At 44.4% G+C, this 18,873-nt stretch overlaps 1 pseudogene across 1 annotated transcript in view; it reads left to right on the forward strand.

Annotated features, from left to right (window-relative positions):
• The window catches only part of LOC310824133 (cytochrome P450 3A27-like), a 155,467-nt pseudogene that overhangs the window by 26,322 nt on the left and 110,272 nt on the right, over positions 1-18,873 (forward strand). Inside the window, exons 2-9 of the transcript in view lie at positions 10,044-10,143; positions 10,277-10,390; positions 10,848-10,936; positions 11,047-11,182; positions 11,773-11,842; positions 12,015-12,175; positions 14,747-14,966; positions 15,170-15,332. The product of the transcript in view is annotated as a cytochrome P450 3A27-like (transcript). The remainder of the gene's footprint in view (positions 1-10,043; positions 10,144-10,276; positions 10,391-10,847; positions 10,937-11,046; positions 11,183-11,772; positions 11,843-12,014; positions 12,176-14,746; positions 14,967-15,169; positions 15,333-18,873) is intronic.

Consider the following 18,873-nt stretch of genomic DNA (forward strand, 5'->3'; position numbering starts at 1 on the left):
ACAAAGTGGTGGTGTTTGTGTTTTTTACATTTACAAGTTGAGGAAGAAAAAACATGGCACATGTATGCACATGGGTTAGATTAGAAACAATCTGGGTAAACCTTAATTTGAAGAGGTATGCATGAGGTCTGTTATGTTTTTCTCTATATGCCATAATATTGATTACAATGATCAACATATTTGTACCCTGAAAAGAACCCAAACTGAACAAGTTCCCCATTATAAGTACCTGGGCATTTACATAGATGATACACTTTTAAAATACATGTTGAAAAAGTGATCAAGAGTTTGTGAGTTAGACTTGTACTTGTTTTGTAAAGAAATGTCTTGCTTCACCTTTGATAATAGGAGGAAGATTGTCTTGGCAACGCTCCTCCCTGTCCGTGATTATGGTGACACAATTTAAAATCACACGACAGCCTCAATTCTTAAACCACTAGACCCGATTTATCACTCTGCTCTGCAGTTCATTTGTAGGCATGTTTTCTGTACCCACCATTGTCTTTTGTATCAGTCTGTGGGTTGGGATTCTTTGACGTTGAGAAGGGCTTATCATTGGATTTCATCTGTATATGAAGCAGTTCTTTTAAAACTCCCATTTTACCTCACATCATTGCTTTTATGGCGACTTAGTGGCGATCAAACTTGCAGCTTGTTACTATTTAATGTGCTACAAGTGATTACAGAATTGAGAAGAACTTTTTAGCTGCTGTGCTCCTCAGATATGGAATGATCTTCAGGCTAGACTGAGGTTGGAGCACTTGGTCCCTTACACTTGTACCATCATCTGCTTTTTAGTGGACAATATATGCAATAAATACCTTTTTTACACAAACATCTTGAATCAGAATGGGTCAGCCCTAGCCTCTTACACAAACAGGGTCACAGTCAATGGGTACAAAACTGGAGCAAACGTGTGTATACCAAGATACTGTACCTCGACTCCTTTCCATTCCAAAAGAAATGTGTCCCTTTCCCTTCACTCAAATGTTGTGGATGACATGTACATAAAGCTACACACTGGTGCAGGTGTGATGTTATGAGAGCTTTAGCATTTAGCATTTCCTGTGTCCAGGCGTTCTATTCACTTCTAATAGGACAAATGAAGGTACACTTGCCTCATAAGGCTCATTCTTGTTTCATTTGTCCTATTAGCTCCTACTGACCTCACTTTACACAGACACAGAGGAGGAGAGACTCAGACTCATTAGAAGTTTATTACTGGATCAGTTTACAAAACAAAACAAAACTGCATGGAGCGTACAGTACAGCAGAGCTTGGAGTACCAGACATGAACACACACCTCACATGCACACACACATCGGAGCTGTCACAGTGGTATACCTTGGATCACACACAGACACACACACACACACACACACACACACACACACACACACACACTCACTCTCTCTCAGGGCTGCATGCGGATAGCTCCATCCAGTTTGATGACCTCTCCATTGATCATGGGGTTCTCAGCCAGTGATGTCACCAGGTGGGCAAACTCTGCAGGGTCTCCCAGGCGCGAGGGGAAAAGCACTTGGCGGGCCAGGAATGAACGCACCTTCTCAGGTTAACCCGCCAGGAGAGGAGTGGAGAACAGAACCTAAGGAGAGGGAGAGAGAGGTTGTCTGATATGGAGAGGAAGGGGGGGGGGGAGGAGTGTGTGAAAGAGTGCGTATGTATGTGTGTGTGTTTACTGACTGGGTGCGATGGTGACCACACAGATGTCCATGGGTGCCAGGTCTCGGGCGATGGGTAGAGTCATCCCAACAATACCCCCCTTAGAGGCTGAATACGCAGCCTGACCCACGTACAGAGAGAGAGAGTGAGAGTGAAGGAAGGGGCTGTTGAGACAGTGTTTGTGTGTGTGTGTGTGTGTGTGTGTGTGTGTGTGTGTGTGTGTGCGTGCGTGCATGGTTCAATGGAGGTCTTGGCGATCTGTTGGTTCTTGTGTGTGATTGGCTGACGGTACTGCAGCATGTTGACCTCTTCCTCACTGCAGGGTCTACTACAGTTGGAGCAGTCAGAGAGCACAGCCTGGGCCCCTGCAACCAAACATACACCCTGAAATATGGTTTGGACAAAGGATCCCAATGTCAAGATAATATTGCTGTAGGGAAGCTACTCTATGACACAATACCATGTGGAAATGTCAATGATTTTCTAAAGATGAGTGGATAGTGGATAGTGGATAGTGGATAGTGGATAGTGGATAGTGGATAGTGCCTGGTGGGGTCGCAGACTTCAGGCAGATTGTTGACCTTATACGAAAAATTAGTACTTTATTTGGACATTATATGATACTTTTGAAGCCCTGAAATAGTGGGAGTATGTTTACAAATGTTTTTTTAAAAACCCATTGAATTAAAGTTGAGAATCTCTACTTTGACCCCATAATATTTGTTTGATTTCAAATCCAAGTGTAGAGCTAAAAGAACAGAAAATGCTTCCTCTTTCCAATACTTATGAAGAGCACTGTATTCATGTTAATCAGTTGCTTCATTACTGTAATATGTGATGTGTTTTGAACTAGTATTTTGAAATACTGTTTTTAGGAGCCAATGATATAAAACAAGTGCATACATGTAAAGAACATAACACATTTTTAGAGGAGTTCAAATATGTAAAATTCAGTATTACTCGAAAGAAAATATTTGCCCAAAAATATTTGCCCCATAGTCCTTCTTGATTCAATGGGTCTGCAAACTATTAAAACCCGATAGGGATCAAACAGGCAGCAACTATTAGCAGGATGTTAAGATAAAGGCCGACAATAACATCACTGAGTGTTGCCCTCTGCGCAGGGATCCTTTCAATCATTCACTAGCCATGGCTTCAACTTCACCTCTCACATACTCTTTCGCCTGTGTTTCATGATCTGAAACACAGGTGTCATGATGGGATAAAATAATCACTTCAGCAGACGTGTCCGGGGTTACTCAGAAGAAGCGATTGAACCTGTAAAGATGGGTTACCTTCCGTACTTCTCCACCGAGACATGGACTCTCCTTGCCTTACTCATCACTCTGATCGTAGTGGAAGAAGTTTTAATAAAAAATATTATTTGTTAGTTAGTTAGTTGTAATAATACATACAAATGATAGTATTGATAATTACAGTTATCTAACAGTTTCAATGATACCTATGACTTAATCGTTTTGCTTTTGTTTCAAGTCAGATTGTTGATTTATATTTGTTCTGACCAGGTATGGATACTGGCCATATGGAATATTAAAAAAACTAGGCATTCCTTGTCTCAAACCCATCCCTTTCCTCGGGACGATGATGGGATATAAGAAGGTTTGTAGAGATTAAGCCCATAAACAACAACATTGTAGACTCATCCATGATGTGTGTTGTTGTGGTGAAAGCCATGGGAGCTGAATATGAATTGTTTTACCCAGAAAAATGGGCAATAAAGCTTTTGAACGAAAACGAAAAGAGAGGAGTGGGAGCCGGTCTGTAGTGGAAAAGGGCCATCATAGACTAAGCCACAATTCAGGTTTATGACAAGCATTTATGAACTGGCTATTTCTTTGTTTTGTTTTTTGTTCCCAGGGTGGTTTCACCAATTTTGACACAGAGAGCTTCCAGAAATATGGGAAACTGTGGGGCTGAGTCTGCTAAACTGATCCTGGTTATTGTTAACTATGATGGATATATGTATCTCTCAGTGTCTACAGTATACACTCTTAAACCAGGCGGACACCGTGCGATTTTCACAAACACAGACGATCCAACCGACGAAATGGTCTCGTACACCAAGACAAATGATCTGTCTTGATGCAATGTACACTGCCCAAGCAACAATTTCATGCTTCCACATTAATAATTTGAATCTGTTATTGAGCGATTTAAGTTTTAAGCTTTTAAGTATTCTGTAGTATGGTCCCTGTGGGGGGACATGCAGCGTTCGGCCTGTAGAGGGAGCTACAGGACCGTGGCCAGGGTGACGTCGGCGAGGCTCCGTTGCACACCTGTTGCAAATGAAGCCTCGTTGACTAGATGGTTTAAGATGTGTGTGCCTCGGCGTTCGAGGGAGAAGGAGGGCGACTGGAAAGTCGCCGAGTGGCGTGTTACGAACATTGAAATGATTACGAACATTGGAATTATTACTAACATTTTATGAAAATAAACGGGATACTCCCAGAAAACAGTACCTCGACTCCGCCTCTGTGTCACAGACTTGTTACAGTGGCGCCCAACGTGGGGCACAGCGAAGGCGGAGAAAAAAAGGGAATGGAGGCGTTAAGCGAGGCTATCGGAAGGATGGCCCTTATACTGGAGCAGCAGGCCCACCTCCAGCAGGAGCACCAGACCGCGGTGAGGGAGATGGTGACGGCAAGGGCTGAGGACCGTACCCTCCTCCTGGAGCTCGTCAGGGCCCTGATGATGGAGGAGGGGAGCCGGCCCTTTGCCTACGCCCAGCAGCTGCGGGACAGCGCGCGGCGGTGGCTGGACCCAGGGAACAGCTCGTCGGAGGAGGTCGGGGACCGGGTGGTGTTGGAGCAATTCCCCACGGGGCTCCCGGCCCGGACCGCCGCCTGGGTCCAGTACCACCGGCGCCCGCCCCGAGGACGAGATGGCAGGGGCAGGCATGTCGAGAACCAGCCCTGGCCCCACAGGAAGCACCCCGAGCGACAGGGGGGGTGTGTTGGCGATGCGGACGGCCGGGCCATGTACAGGCGGAGTGCCCAGTGAGGGAGGTGGGGCAGGTCGTCCGCATCGGCGACATACCGGGCCCTCCCCCCGGACCAGGAGCGGCGTATCGTGTTCCGGTAAGGATACAACATGATATGCACCAGGCCTTCTTGGATTCGGGCTGCATGCAGTCCATGATCCAGGAGCGCCTGGTTCGACCGGGGGCATTGTTAAAGGCATTGAGGGTGTTGGTGAAGTGTGTGCATGGGGACATTCACAAATATCCTGTGGTCACGATCAAGATTCATTTTGAAGGGAAAAAGCATAGTGTACAGGCGGCGGTTAGCCCGCGCCTCACGCATCCCCTTATTCTGGGTGTAGATTGGGAGGGGTTTCCTCAAGCGGTAAGCAGGGCTACCGGGGTGCGTGCACGACAGAGAGGGAGGTGTGAGGCGGGTAATGTGTTCTGTGCTGAGGCGGCACCTCGCGACGCTGCCGAGGAGCCGGAGCCGGCGGGGGGGTCTCAACCCGAGATTCCCCCGCCGAACTATCCGTTGCTAGGTGACTTCCCCCTCGAGCAGTCTCGTGACGAGACCCTACGATCGGCCTATGACCAAGTGATAGCGATTGATGGTACTTTGGTACGGCCAGACGCAGTACGCGCCCACCCCTATTTCGCGATTATCAGCGACAGGTTGTACCGAGTAAGTCGTGACTCACATAGCCAGGAGGAAGTAACCCAGTTGTTGGTTCCCCGTAGCCGCCGGGAAATGGTCTTCCAGGCGGCTCATTTCAACCCCATGGCGGGCCATTTAGGTTATGATAAGACACTAAACCGTATAATGGCTCGATTTTATTGGCCGGGAATTCGGGCAGAGGTGCGTAGGTGGTGCGCGAATGTCAGTTGGTAAAGCCCCCTTGCGGCCCTTACCATTGGTCGAGAACCCATTCGACCGCATTGCGATGGATATTATCGGGCCATTTGATCGGTGTACACAGGGATATCGATTTGTGTTGGTCTTGATAGATTACGCAACCCAATACCCCGAGGCAATACCGCTGCGCAATATCTCTGCCAGGAGTGTAGCGCAGGCATTGTTTCAAGTAATCTCCCACGTGGGAATCCCGAAAGAGATTCTCACCGATCAGGGCACTAATTTTATGTCACGCACCCTCAAGGAACTGTATGGCTTGTTGAACATCAAGGCGATTCGAACCAGTGTTTACCACCCGGCCACTGATGGCCTTTGTGAGTGGTTCAATCGGACCTTGAAGTCAATGATCCGGAAGTTCGTACACGAAGATAGTCGGAATTGGCATAAATGGCTAGATCCCCTGTTGTTTGCGGTACGGGAAGTCCCCCAAGCTTCCACCGGGTTTTCCCCGTTTGAATTACTCTACGGGCATAAGCCTCGGGGTGTCCTAGACCTTCTTAAAGAAAATTGGGAGGAAGGGTCTAGCGACAGTAAAAATGAGATTCAATACGTCCTGGACTTGCGCACAAAGCTCCACGCCCTAGGGGTTATCTCACGCGAGCATTTGCTGCAAGCCCAGGAGCGTCAAAAGTGACTGTACGACAGGGGAACTAACCTGCGAGAATTTACAGGTGTGGTCACACGTCGCATGGGGGACGTGGATTACGAGGTAGTACGCTCGGACCGGGGGGATAGCTTGCAGGTGTATCACGTAAATCTCCTAAAAAAATGGAACGACGTGGTCACTGTTGCTCTGGCTACAATAATTCCAGAGAGAGATGAGTTCGGTCCGGAAGTCCCAAAATCAAAAGTTAGCACTCCGGTCGGTATTGATAACCATCTCTCTGCTAGCCAGGCCACGGACGTTGCAGATTTGCAAGCTAAGTTCGCGGACGTGTTCTCTCCCTTGCCCGGTCGGACTACGCTTATCGACCACCACATAGAAACGCAGCCGGGTTTAACGGTGCGCACGCGTCCCTATAGGTTGCCGGTACACAAACGAGACATTGTGTGCAGGGAATTGGAAGCCATGCTGGAGCTGGGTGTGGTCGAGGAGTCCCGCAGTGACTGGTGTAGCCCCATCGTGCTTGTCAACAAGCCGGATGGGGCTATACGGTTCTGTGTGGATTATAGACGGGTTAATGCGGTCTCCAAGTTCGATGCCTACCCGATGCCCCGGGTTGACGAGCTCTTGGACCGGCTTGGCACGGCCAAGTATTTCACGACGTTGGATTTCACGAAGGGATACTGGCAGATTCCACTCTCGCCGGTATCCCAGGAGAAAACTGCATTCTCCACTCCGCTCGGGCTATTCCAGTTCATGGTGCTCCCTTTCGGGTTGTTCGGAGCCCCAGCCACTTTTCAGCGCCTCATGGACCCTGAGGTCCCTGAGGCAGGCGGGGCTGACGGCCAACCCGAAGAAGTGCTTGATCGGGCGGAGGGAGATCCGGTATCTGGGGTACCACTTGGGTCGGGGGGAGGTGCGGCCACAGATTGAAAAGACTGCGGCCATCGCAGCCACTCCGCGGCCCAAGACAAAGAAGGAGGTGAGGGCCTTCCTGGGGCTGGCTGGCTATTACCGGCAGTTCGTGCCGGGGTTTTCAGAGCTGGCCAGTCCCTTGACGGACCTCACCCGGAAGGGTGCCCCGGATCCGGTCCAATGGTCGGGCCAGTGCCAGGGGTCGTTCGAGGCCCTTAAGGGAGCTCTTTGTGGAGAAACGGTCCTGTATGCGCCTGATTTTAACCTCCCTTTCTCCCTACAGACGGACGCGTCGGATAGAGGCCTGGGAGCAGTGCTGACCCAGCGGGTGGAGGGGGCTGACCGGCCGGTGCTGTACCTGAGCCGCAAACTATCGGAGAGGGAGGGCCGGTACAGCACGGTGGAGAAGGAGTGCCTGGCCATCAAGTGGGCGGTCGGCGCCCTCCGCTACTATCTGCTGGGTCGCGCTTTCACCCTCTACTCCGACCATGCTCCCCTCCAGTGGCTCCACCGGTGGTATCTCGCGTTGCAGCCCTTCAACTTTTCGGTCGTGCACAGACCGGGGGCGCAGATGGTCGTGGCAGACTTCCTCTCCCGTGCAGGGGGGGGGGGGAGTAGGTTGTCAGCCGTCGTGTCCCCGGCCTGTGTCGGGTGGTGGGGGTATGTGGGGGGACATGCAGCGTTCGGCCTGTAGAGGGAGCTACAGGACCGTGGCCAGGGTGACGTCGGCGAGGCTCCGTTGCACACCTGTTGCAAATGAAGCCTCGTTGACTAGATGGTTTAAGATGTGTGTGCCTCGGCGTTCGAGGGAGAAGGAGGGCGACTGGAAAGTCGCCGAGTGGCGTTGTGTTACGAACATTGAAATTATTACGAACATTGGAATTATTACTAACATTTTATGAAAATAAACGGGATACTCCCAGAAAACAGTACCTCGACTCCGCCTCTGTGTCACGGACTTGTTACAGTCCCAAACACAACTTGTGCGTTGCCAGTGTTTGACAACATCCTGGATTCTCATTGGTTGAGGCTCCTATATTGCCTCTGAGCACGTCTCAAACTGCATGAATAAAGAGGAGCCACGACACGTCAGAATTCAAATCGGAAGTGATTGTGTCTTCCCTCCATGTCATTGAAAGGGCAAAAATGTAATTAAAAAAATAAAGAAAAAAAGGGTTCTAAAAGGATTCTTTGGTTGAATAACTCTTATGGGTTCCATTTGCAGTGCCCTGCATAAGTAATGGGACAAGCATTTTTTCTTCTTTTGCATTATGCAAATGTCCAAATTAAGCACTCATGTTTAGTATTTGGTCCCCAATCCTTTGTATGCAAAAGTGCAAAAGTCTGTGACCCATTGACCCAACCAGACGCTGGGTATCTTCTCTGGTAATGCTCTGCCAGACCTATATTGTAGCGATTGTTGTTTGTTTTTTTAGGATGTTTTGTCCTCCTCTTCAGCAAATTAAATGCATGTTCTATAGGATTCTATAGGGTCATTGTCCTGCTGTATGGTGAAATGCCGTCCAATGAGTTTGGAGCAATTAACTTGTACTTGGACTGACAAGATGTTTCTGAACACTTCCGAATTCATCCTCATCAAAGGAGACGTGAGCCAGTTCCAGTGGAAGCCATACATGCCCAAGGCATAACACCCCCTCCCCCATATTTCACAGATGATGTGGTATGCTGTGAATATTGGGCAGTTCCTTTTTTTCTCCACACTTTCTCCGGTACATGTTTTTCCAGAACTCTGCAGGCTCTTTTAGGTACTTTTTAGCAAACCGTAACCTGGCCAGCCTGTTTTTGTGGCTGAGTAGTGGTTTGCACCTTGCAGTGTAGCCTCTGTAGTTCTGCTGGTGAAGTCTTCTGCGGATGGTAGTCTCTGACTCATTGACGCCTACCTCCTGGAGAGTGTTCCTAATCTATGGGGCAGTTTTTTTTTTTTTTTTTTTTTTTTATTATGGTGAGCATTCTTTGGTTATCCACTGGAAGTCTTCCTTGCCATTTGCGATTTCTTAGCTCACCAGTGCTTTCTTTCCTTTTAATGAAGTTCCAAACTGTTGATGTTGGTAGGTTTAAGGTTTTAATGTTTCATTTTTTTCTGATATTTCAGCATCATAATGGCTTCCCTGACTTTCAATAACATCTCTTTGGTCCTCATGTTGACAAGACACCAATAGCAGACTGCACAAATTATGTGACGGAACACACCTGTCAAGCCAATTGTCCCATCACTTTTGTGTAGCCTAAAATAGCGGGATTATGCATAAAAGTGTTGTAATTTCTGAATGATAAACCAATATGTACACAAATAACATCAAATAAAAGATGAGAATCTCTACGTTCTCATTTCAACTCCAAAAAGAAGAAAAAATGCTTCACTGTCCCATTACTTTCGCACGGTACTGTATAACCTTCTGTGGAAAAGGGTTCTACATGGAACCCAAAAGGTTTCTTCAAAGGGAGAGTGGAAGAAGAACCCTTTTTGGTTCTAGGTAGCACTTTTTTTCTAAGAGTGCAGGATCTGTGATGGGTCTGTCTGTCTCTATCTACGGTATATTCGCTTGAATGCCACAGCCTATTTGAGTATTGTTGCTGACCATGTGCATCCCTTCATGGCCACAATTGACCCATCTTCTAATGGCTACTTCCAGCATGATAATGCACCATGTCACAAAGCAAAAGTTGTCTTAAACTGGTTTCATGAACATGACAATGAGTTCAGTGTTCTTCAGTGGCCTTCCCAGGATCTGAATCCAATAGAACACCTTTGGGATGTGGTAGAACGGGAGATTCACATCTTGAAAGTGAACCTGAAAAATCTGCAGGAATTGAGTGATGCAATCATGTCATCATGGACCAGAATCTCAAAGGAATGTTTCCAACATCTTGTGGAATCAATGCCACGAAGAATTGAGGCTATCTTTGTTTTTGCTGGTCTGTAGGATCTATGATGGCCGTCAGCCCATCCTGTGTATCATGGACACAGCCATGATCAAAACCATCCTCATCAAGGAATGCAACTCCCTTTTCACTAACAGGAGGGTAATACGCTGAATTGAAGTTGTTGTATGGGGAAAAAAACATAAGGACTCCTTAAATAGATAATATCATTGTTATTATAGCATTATTAATAGTAGGTTAATCTTGCAGTATATAATTATTATTATTTTTCTAGAATATCTATCTCAACGGGCCTCTGTATGACGCCGTGTTTATCGCTGAGGATGATGCATGGAGACGGATCCGCAGTGTCCTGTCTCCCTCCTTCACCAGTGGGCGGATCAAAGAGGTACAGTCCCATCTCTCCTCTCCTTCTTTCATTCATTCCTTTATACAACACAAATAAATGAATGACTAACAACTCTGATGCGCGCGCGTGTGTGTGTGTGTGTGTGAGAGTGTGTGTGTGATTTGTACTATGTGTATAGTGTGTATTCATTGTTGTTTGTTGTTGTGTGAAGCAGCAACTTTAATTAATTAATCCAAGACAAATTTTCATCCGGGACAATAAAGTATATTTGATCTTATCTTCGATAAGTTCAGTGGTCAGATGACAGAGTATAGAATAATAGTTCATCTTTGGAGTCACTTATTCTTTGACATAATGTATCCTGTATGGATGTATATTCTCAGGCTATATAAACATTAAAATAATTCCTGTTTCAAACATGATATTAATATATGTTTTGCACATATTAATCCACGTATCAATCATGATATTTTTCCATGTATCCTTCCCAACTCAGATGCTCAGGATCATGAAGCAGCACTCTGGTAACTTGGTCAGCAATCTGAAGAAGACGGCTGATAACGATGAGCCCATTGAACTAAAAGAGTGAGTATTTATCTCCGAGACGATAAGGTGAATTTGTAATTTCAGTGAACTCCCCCTTTAATTTTGTGGTTGTGGTTCTGGTGGTCAGAGATTGTGTGGTTGTGTTCCAGGTTCTTTGGACCATACAGTATGGATGTGGTCGTCAGTACTTCATTCAGTGTCGACATCGACTCCCTCCACAACCCCTCCGACCCCTTTGTGACCAACATCAAGAAAATGCTCAAGTTTGACATCTTCAGCCCACTGTTCCTCACAGTCGGTACAACTGCCCCCATATAGCTTTCAGTCATTTTGTGCTTAATAAATGAAGCTATCGATTTCATTGATTAGACTGACATAAACCACACTGCCAATGGTTTGCGCTCTACTCATTTGACAAACACATGGGCCCTGTCCAGAACCAACCTCTAGTTCCTAAATGCTGGACACTTGGAGATCTGAGTGGATTGGATACAGAAGTGTCTAGGGATAGAGCCTAGGAGTTGTTTCTGGACAGGGCTGTGCATTGAATAGGATTGGAGTCACGTATCATGGTATTTCCTGTTCCTGTTTGTAACCGTGGCATTTCCTGTCCGTCCAGCATTCTTCCCCTTCATGGGTCCTGTTATGGCAAACAAGGAGGTATCCCTATTCCCTGCCTCGGTCACAGATTTCTTCTACGCTGTCTTTCAGAAGATCAAGTCCAATCGCGTGGCTAGCACCAGGAAGGTATGTAAATATATCTGATCAAATATACGATCTTCAGCCAGTATTGTGTAATACAATTGTAGAGATTTGGTAGCATCTGGTAGTTCTCATGTGATTTTGATCTGACGTAAGCCTGCTTCCAGAGTCGGGTAGATTTCCTGCAGCTGATGATAGACTCGCAGAAAGACAGCAACTCAAAGGGAGAGGAGCAGAGTAAAGGTGCCTGCCTTAAACACACACACACGCACACACGCACACACACACACACACACACACACACACACACACACACACACTGTATACTAGCATCTAACACACACACATACAGTACCTGCCTCAAACACCTATACCTTCAAACACACCTACCACCCCATTTCTCCCATCATCATAGGATTGAGTGACCATGAGATCTTGTCCCAGGCAATGATGTTCATCTTTGCTGGCTATGAGACCACCAGTAGCTCTCTGTCCTTCCTGGCCTACAATCTGGCAACCAACCCTCACATCATGACCAAGCTGCAGGAGGAGATACACACTGTGTTTCCCAACAAGGTAACCCCTCTGCAGACTCCTATATAGTACTATTCATGTGGAACAGGAAATATGATAGTGACAGTATTTTAGAGGGTACTGATGAGTGTGTAACCCCTGTGCACTGCAGACTCCTACAGTATCTATTACTATTGCTTTGGAACAGATGGTTAGATAGGTGACAGTATTTTACAGTGTGCTAATGTGTCTGTAGCATCCCTGTGCAGACTTCTGCCCAGTATTATTCATTTGAAACAGGAAGTAGATAGGTGTTGTTGGAATCTTCAGAATAGTTAAAAGGCTAGTACCTGACCAGACAGGAGAGTGTTACAGTAATCAAGGCTGCTAGTAATACAAGCATGCATTCGTCTCTCAGTGTCAGCCTGCGAGAGGAAAGGTTGCACCTTTACAGCTGTGTTCTGTAAAGGTCCATGTAATATTCAAGCTTTCTAAAAGCTTCCTAACGGTTGTAATGACTATCTTTAATCGGTAGCGATCAGGGAACAAGATCCCTTATAATAAATCCCTTATGAATAAATATTTCATTTACGAACGCTGTTTTGGTTCGGAAAACACGCTTTTTAAAATGCAGTGTCCTACCTGACATTCGGTTTGCATATAAACATGTTGTGAGTGCCAGGGGTGTTCTAGGGGAGTAGACTGACCTTTCTCTGGTGGCTGCCTCTCCCAATCGTGTGCGCATGTAGAAACACAACAGCTAATGTCCAACACTGCAAGTTCGTTTCGGGGGGATATATTATTATTAGGGAGGATGTTGTTGTTTGGACAACTTCAGACAGAATTTCTCCACGATGGCAGATTTCCGGCAAACTTACTTACTCTTCTTTAAGTGATACAAATATGTTTTAGTCACATTCTTGATATGGGTTTCAAAATTAAGATCTGAGTCAATGGTAACACCTTGTTTTTTTGCCTGGTGCTTAGTATTACTGTAAGTAGTGTCTTTAAGTGTGCAGACAGTTTGACCAGGACAAGGACAAAGAGCATTTTGGCATCAGCATTAATTAATTAATTCTAAGGTCATTAAGAACCTAGTTAATAACTTAACAACATAGTGCTATCTCAGTGCTATGATCGGCACAAAAGCCAGATTGGAACATGTCAAAGGTACAGTTGGGAAGAAGGAGATTATTTAACAGTTTGAACACCTTTTTTTCAAGAATTATTATTTTTTTGCTTAAAAAGGGAAGGTTGGAGATTGGCCTAAAATCGCTAAGGACTGAAGAGTCTAAGTTACTTTTCTTCAGGAGGGGTTTCACCATGGTAGTTTTAGGTGCAGATGAACAGACCCCCACTTTGCTGAGCATTTCTGTATGACCACTGCAAAAGAGTTCATAGTGCTTCCATGTGGTGGAAGGTGGGGTAACAAGTCATCAAACACATCTTCAGGTCTTGCCTGAGTGATCCTCCTCACCTAATATTGGTTCTCTTATCTCAGAAGTATGTTGCAAATTCCTCACATTTGTAGGTGGAGAGCAGATCACCAGGTGTCTTGTGGGCGGGATTTATAAGGCTGTCAATCGTTGAAAAGAGCACTGTTTGAGTTGTTATGATTCATTATCAATTTTGAGAAATGATCCCGTCTGTCTTGGCGTTTTTTTATTGCCTTATTAAAAGCAGAAAGATGCTCTCGAAGAATATCAAGGTGGACCTGAAGTTTTTGTCCGCTCAGACTTTCTGCAAATTCTTTTAAATTTGGCCACAGCCTTTTTCAGTTTGACTGGTGCTACAGAGTCGATAGTTGCCCTTAGTTTGGTGTTGAAGCTGGTTGCTAAATCATTATCACAGGAGGAAGCTGTTGATGGTGTACTATTCATATTCATATTCATCATGAAATTCTCATCTGCTCAGCGACATGGCTAGATAAATAATAGAGTGAAAATATATTTTTCCCCACTTCTAATAGACTGACATGCATTCATGTTTAGCCAGGTTTCAGATAAAAACATTACAGTGCAGCTTTCGCTCTGAGATAAGATCAATAAAGGTTTTGCCAGATAGGGACCTAATATTCAAAAGCACCATGGTAATGTTCTCTGGGCTGTTCGGTGCTGCCCGGCCACAGTTAATGGAATGGATACCAAGTTATTCACATTTGAACCACCTGACAGTTTTCTTGTAGTCTGTCGACTGTGATAGGAAATAATAGACTGTAGCACATTCAGTATTCCAAGCAGTCAATCCACTAAAAGCAGCCCAGTTTAGTGGCATTTTGACTTCTGATTGATCCTTGTGTACATCTATCATTTACATTGTTCAGTGGAATCTAAATGTATTTTCTTCTAACTATCAAGATAACATTATTTAGCGATTTTTTTGTTTATTCATGTATAACAAAAAAGCAAGACACTATTACACATGTACATTGAAAGTAATGGCGTTCTGTATGCGGGTGTCATGAAATTAGGCTATGCAGATTAGAATAAGTATAGTACTGTGTTCATTTCCCCCCCAAAAAACACAAAAAACTAACAGCTCTTCAGATTTGCGACGAAAAAGAGTTAGTTCTGGGCTACGGCTACGTGAACGACCAATCACTAGTGCTCATGTGAGTGTAATATCCCTGTGCAGGCTCCTATCCAGTACGAGGCTCTGATGCAGATGGACTATCTAGACAGCGTGATCAACGAGTCTCTCAGGTTGTACCCCATCGACTTGAAAGAGTCGCCAAGAAATCTGTTGAGATCAGCGGCATCACCATCCCCAAGGGTATGGTCGTCATGATACCCATCTGGACCTTGCACCGTGACCCCGATGTGTGGGAAGACCCAGAGGAGTTCAAACCAGAGAGGTAATGGGCCACATCTTAACCACAACCACAATATCAATCACAACAGCAACGATAAGAGCAGTGTTCCACAAACAACCATAAAACAAACCTAAATGCGACGACCAAACACAAACAGGTTTCTTCAACCATGTATAACCATCATATTACTGTGATTTAATTGATATGTTCTTTAACCCCTCCTCCTCTGAACTCTCCGTGTGTAGGTTCAGTAAGGAGAACAAGGAGAGCATCGACCCATACACCTACATGCCGTTCGGGTTGGGCCCACGGAACTGTATCGGGATGCGATTCACTCTGGTATTGATGAAACTGGCGATGGTGGAGATTCTACAGAGGTTCAACTTCACCGTCTGCAAAGAGACAGAGGTGAGACAAAATAATGATACAATGATTGTAAATATAATTTTGTACCTATGACTTTGTTGCGTTTCTATATGTAGCAGAGGTGATTTTGGAATCACACTCGCGTGATGAGGTAGCCCTGCCTGAGACATGTAAACTGAAGTGTCGCCCTCAGACCTTGAGGATGTCCTCTTGGCTTAATAGTAGCGTTTGTGTCTTCCACATGGGAGACCCGGGTTTGAACCCCCATACTACAATTCTGTACTTGCGTACTGCATGAGTATGTACTCCCCATTTAATTTCCCAGATTGCATTTTTCAGTACTAGGCGCCAATCATCCTCAGTATAGGCTACCTACTAAATGATGGAAGTGTGAGATTTAAAAAAAAAGCTATTTGTATTTCTGCAAAACTCCCTCGAGACTTCATAGGGCCATTTTAATGTATGTCGACCCAAGAGAGGTTGTCCAGGAGTTTGAGTTTATTTGAATTTATAGTGCAATGCTACCCGAACGTAACAGTGACACTGTATTAGGTAACATTCATAGTGTAACGCTGACATCTGTTTTACTCGTTCCTTCATACTTTAACTGTGTGTCAACTCTCACCAGATCCCCATTGAGATGGACCTGTTCCGCTGCCAGGAGTCCAACGACAACCAGCTCAAAGCAGACAGCCAGTGATGAGGACCTGCCCTGCTGCAGGTCTCTCAGTTATTATGTTACACATAGATCTAGGATCAGCCCCAACACTGGCTACTTTCAAAAATGGGAAAAAAAAAAAAAAAAAGGGCTTCGCTTTTGCCTTAAATTGAAACTAAATTGGCGCTAATAATTGCACTGTGACCCTAAAATGCACTGTGACTTTTATTCTTTTTTTTATGTCTTTTATGCATTTTTATTCTAATTTTTCTTTCATGCTCTTTCCTTTTTATCTATTTTACGTAAAGCACTTTGAATTGCCTCTGTGTATGAAATGTGCTATATAAATAAACTTGACTTGCCTTGCCTTGCCTCGCCTCGCCTCTGGGCTCTGCTGCTACTGTATGCTGCTCTCTTTGTATCTGTCTATTAGTGGAGGTCCAGGACTCGTTGTACAGAGACAGTTGTTGTCTGTCGTCTGCAGTGCAGGGATTTGCATGTGACTTGTGTATGTTTTGTACTCGTCTGGTAGTGGGTCTCTATCATCACGCTAAAAACGTGTGTATAATCACAAACTAAATCATAACATGAGAATGAACAACATGCCAAATGCAGTTAGCGTCTAACCAGAAGTGCAAAAAAGCAGAAAAGTGCAATGTGAACAATATATACAGGTAGAGCAGTATAAGCAATATATGAGCAGTATAAGTAGTGCAGTATAAGCAGTATATGAGCAGTATAAGCAGTATATGAGCAGTATAAGTAGTGCAGTATAAGCAATATATGTATTAACAGTAACATTATAAGCAGAATAAATATAGAATGCAGTATGAACAGTATAAGCAGTATATGAGCTGTATAAGAAGTGCAGTTACCAATGTATTGGGTCTATCTATGGGTATCGTAGTGCAGCAGTAGTCAAAATGTACCTGCATTTTATCGGTTGAAGTGCCATCTCATCTGTCATAAGATTTGACTTGTAAAACTGAAAAGTAGGATACAACTAATAGCCTAAATGTATAAACACAGGCCACAACCAAAAAACAACATGGGAAAATCGTTTACGCATCCTCTGCAGCAGGAACAGTGCAGAGAAAAAGTATGTACAGTAAACCCCATAACTGAATACACTTCATACGCTTCAGCGCGACACAGAACGCCTATACTGCAACAAAGTAAAAAGATGAGACAGACACGTGTCTTCAATAACTTGCATGTTTAATCAAAATACAAGCATTCGGCACATCGTTAACTTGTAGGAAAGTTTAATCAGGTTTTATCAATTGTATTATTTTAAATGTGAAATAAATAGCATCAGTGCAGAGGCTATAACACACTACAAAAGTCACATTAAATCACGGAAAGTAGGCTAGGCTAATTAACGGAACTATATGAATATACAGCCGGAGCCCAGTCCAGGGTTCTGAAAGCGACAAGTAACAAGTGTGCCCATCAACTGTCTAGATATTAGGCCTATACGTAACATTTAGTCCTCCACTTTATATCACAGCCAGTATAACGTTTAAAATGACTACAAAACAAAAGCAATATAGTCTACAGTGAACAGCGCATTGTCCATTTGTCATACATGTCCAAACAGACCTGCTCACTTGAATAGGAAAGTAGCGCGGCGGTTCGTTGCTTCAGCAAACCTCTCGATGACTTTACTGTTGAAATCCATCTGTCCCTGGATCAATGCATTTTCAATGGAAATCATGTCAAGGCCGTTCAGTCGCTGGTGTCTGTTCTGTTCTGACAGATGTATAATGTCTTTGAATCCAGCCGATGCCCAAATAGTCTCCACCAAAAATCATACATGGGAAACAGAACAGCGCATGTTTCGAGGTGGTAGCGGTTAGCCATCTCTTTTTGTCAAACCATTCCTGTTGGCCCTAAACGTTTTATCTCCAACTTCTCTTCCAAAGGCAATGTACTGAACCGCATGGTCAACAAATAATCTACACGATTCATTGTGAAAACTTTAGCTAGCTAGCATTAGCGATAGACGTACAGTAGATGAACTGAATTGCTTTGTGATTATTTCCTGTCATGTCAGACCACGTTAACGACATTAGCGTTTAATAGTTTTTCGCCACCTGTTGCTAGGCAGAATTCATACCCAATATAATTTGCGTGAGGTTTTCCCTGCTTACGCCAATCACCCTCACGTTGTTCCCCTCGCAACGATGGGGCAGAGTGCTCCGCTGCCCCACAGCAGAAAGACGGGACAGAGAGCGCAGTCCGCACACACTAGTAATTACTAGTAATTAGTAATTACTCCAAAAACAGCACTATACGAATTATGAGTCAAGTTTATTATATTTATACACACCAATTTCACCATTTAATCTATTTTGTATTAAATATAAAAGACTTATTATTATTACTAATAAAAAATAGGACTAATAATTGTTTCGTATTTGTAATGTACTTTATGAGACTTTATGTTTGTAATGTACTTTATAAAGAAAAAAACCCTGTATATCCCCAAATTTGATTCTATGCAATATGTTTTTTCAAATGTTGTATTTGTCTTGTAGGCTACTTTTGTGTAAGCCGTATATTGTGGGTAAAATGCACTATAAATTCAAATGAACTTAAACCTAAATGTGTATTGCAGTGGAATCCTAACTCGAGATCCGCGTGTAAATCGAATCAATTTCCCATTGACATGAATGCAAGATTTACGCGCGCGGATTTGGAGTTAGGATTCCACCCAAAATGCGTTGCTATTGGTATCATTATGACGTTGATATGTACACAGAATTGAGAATGTTCTGCAATAATACACAAAGTTCTTGAACTTTTAGTTTAGTGGCATAACGAGCTAAGACGCAACCTGAACCTGTGCAATCAGTATTACCAGAGTGAGATATAAAGAGATTATAACCGGAAGATTCGGCGCTTATACACAGCCTACTGACT

This window comes from Argentina silus (genome assembly GCF_951799395.1).
Source record: "Argentina silus genome assembly, chromosome: Y".
Taxonomy (NCBI): Eukaryota; Metazoa; Chordata; class Actinopteri; order Argentiniformes; family Argentinidae; genus Argentina; species Argentina silus.